This window comes from Vombatus ursinus, unplaced genomic scaffold (assembly GCF_900497805.2).
Source record: "Vombatus ursinus unplaced genomic scaffold, bare-nosed wombat genome assembly UNPS02010284.1, whole genome shotgun sequence".
In the NCBI taxonomy this organism is placed as follows: domain Eukaryota; kingdom Metazoa; phylum Chordata; class Mammalia; order Diprotodontia; family Vombatidae; genus Vombatus; species Vombatus ursinus.
Genome location: NW_020950062.1, coordinates 9335479 through 9338772, shown reverse-complemented (window position 1 = coordinate 9338772; position 3294 = coordinate 9335479).

Here is a 3294-nt window from a genome sequence, read left to right as displayed (position 1 = left end):
TAGCTGCCCCTAAAAGATCACTTTTGGCCATGCTAGAATGTCCCCAAATTTAGGTACAGAATCTATGATTTCGTTGGTATATAGCATTCCTAGGTAAAGAAATTTCCTCTACCAATGAAAGTCAAGATCATCTCTGCAACCTAAAGTGCTAGAGTTGTCAAGTGCACTGAAAGGTTAAATGACTTTCATAGAGTCACACAACCAGTATCTGTCAGAGATAGGACTTCAGGTTTTCCTAACTTTAAGGATAGGTCTCTATCCATTGAACCATGCTGACTCTCATGATGACAATGATGATGATGATGATGATGATGATGATGATACAAGACAATATGATTATATTGTGCTCTCCCTATTCAAAAGTCTTTTTCACTGTATTTTTGCATAATATTGTTTTTTAAGCCTCAGTAGAGTGGTATTAAACTAATATAGCATGTAGAGTGATTTTATGATCTTTTTTCTGTGGCAGTGCATAAGATCACAGAGGTATGGTAGCAGGAATGATGGATTTGCAATCAAAGGAACTAGGTTCTAAGTCTGGCTCTACCATTTCCTATCTGTGTGACCTGGGCTACTTCCTTAACCCTTTTTTTGGCCTCAATTTCATCGTCTGTAAACTAGAAGAATTGAACCTTATGGCCTTTAAGGTCCCTTCTAGCTACAAGCTGATGATGCTAAGATAGAATGCATTATTTGCTTTTTATTAATCACATTTGTAATGTTCTGATAAGTAAAACTATTTGAAAATAGTATTACATATCTCTAAGACAATCTCAGAATCAATCAGAAATGTTTGGCTTAGAAGGGACCTCAAGAAGCCATCTAATCCAACTCTTAGTTCAACAAGAATCCTTTCTATAACATACTGCATAAGTGTTATCCATCTTTTAATTAAGTCCTTCAGAGAGAGGGAACATGCCATCCCATTTTACACATGAGGAAACTGAGCCTTAGAGAAGTGAATCTAAATAAATGTTAAGCAACTGAATGAGCATATATATTCTTGATCTCTCATCTTTCTTAGGGACATGCTCACTTTCTTGACTCATTTTTCTAGCCCCTTTGTCAGCTAATCATTGGTTTAAAAAAGTGGAGATAGGTAGTTAAATTGAAGTGATTTCACAATTCTTGGTTGCCAAAAATTTTAGACAGTTTGTAAGGTACAATTTTTGGAGACTGGTGTAATTCAATGTAGTAGGAAGGGCACCTAGTAATGAATTTGAAGTTACCACAAATAGGTTCAAGTCCTATTTCTTCCACTTAGGGGAGCTTAATAAAAAATATGAATTGCATTGAATTGTTGAATTGCTTTGCTCAAACTATTTACTCTCTTCCAACTACAGCTAGTATAGGCAGAAATATAAGGAGGAGAGGAGACAATTTGTGTTTTCCCATATCCCTAACCATGTTTTCTATCTCCTGAAGCTAGACCGATTTCAAGAAAGGGGACAGATAAATCAAAAGTCCCCCAAACCTTGAGTCTATTTCCAGAAGAAAGCGGTCATTGTTCCTAACAGCTGATCATTCATTCATTTACTTTTCCAAGAAGTCACCCAATGTTTCTGATAGAAGCTTTGGAATATACTTATGTTTCCTTCTTGCTGTTTTTGATTCAAAAACTGTTGTCATTCTTAGGCACTGACTTAAAGGGATAAATCTGTAGGATCAGAGGCAAGCAAACTTATGAGCAATTTCCATTAATAGGATTTCTATGGCAGGAAAAAGAGGACAGAAGCCAAGTACAATCACCAATAAATCTTTCAGGGTTGCTGATTCAGGGCTGGTGTCTGAAGAGCTTACTTAGCTCAGTTTCTGTTTGAGGATCACAAAATCCAATTTCAGCTGAATCTTTATAAAGGTCCTTATCCATAGGGATACCAGTTGAGCAGTCTGACTGGCTTCTTTTATTAGTATAAGTCTGGGGCTAGAAACCCCTACCCCAATTAAACACAGAAGGTCTAGATTTCTTTATTGAATCAATGCAATCGAAAGTTTGAGTGAGTGAGCCCAGAGGGGGTGATACACTGACAAAGGATCCTCTTTGTTACTTGTGCTTTTGACTTTTTCTTTTTCCCATTCTTGTCCTCCAGGCATTTTTTTAGTCCTTTCTCCAGTTCATAAATCTTCAGCTTATACATCTAACCACATCTCGGCTTCACCATTAGCTTAACTAGCTTAAAAAATGATCTAACCTTAGTAATCTTCCATTGCTCATTTTCTCATATTAGAAAAGAGAATAGAGGCAAATACCACCACAGATATATGAATATAGTGTATAGTGAAATTGCAAATATAAAATATGAATTAGTATTCCTGAAAATTTCAGGGAATTTGCTGGGCAGAAGTTGGCAAGATTGAAAGTCCTGAAGAATACTGCAACAGAAGTCCTAGTGATTTTGACAAATCTAAGAAGTAATCCATCCAATGCTAGGCTCAACTCAACAAATATTTGTTAAACACCTACTGTAAAAAGACCATTGTGCTTTGTCCTGAGAGAGGTGACCAACTTAGATATAATAAGGGTCCCTATGGGACAGTTAGGTGCTCAGTAGAAAGAGCATCAGGCCTGGAGTCAGGAACTCAAGAAGACCTGATTTCAAATCTGACCTCAGACATCAGTAATTGTGTGACCTTGGGCAAGTCACTTAATCCTGTCTGCCTCAGTTTCCTCATCTGTACAATGAGCTCAAGAAGGAAATGGAAAACTACTCCTGTATCTTTGCCAAGAAAACCCCAAATGGAGTCACAAAGAGTCAGGCACTACTGAAATGACTGAATAACAAATGGGTCCCTAAACTTGTGAAGTTTATGGTAGCTTAGAGATTTCACACACTCACACATGCATCACTAAATACAAAATAATATAAAATAGGAGATCTTATATATGTATATATATACAAGCATACATGTGTAATATATAAAATATTATATGTTAAATGCATAAGTATAATACAAACCTCTATCTATATATACATATACATATATATGTATAAAGTTTGAGAGGACAGAGATACATATTCTGCTTAAACCCTTCCTCTGTCAAAAATATATAGTGGCTCCTCATTGCCTACTAAGTTCAAATTCCTGTGCCTTTTACATAAAACCTTCTTGCATGGAAAAAAAAATGTACCATATTAATTTTTTCAGCCTTACCCCATGATGCTCTCCCCCATGGATTCTGTTTTACAGTAGAATGAACAATACCCCCTCCCTTACTTTACCATAGTTGTGCCTTTAACTGAGCTGCTCACTATACCTGGAATAACCTCCCTCTTAGTCTTCATCTACTGAATC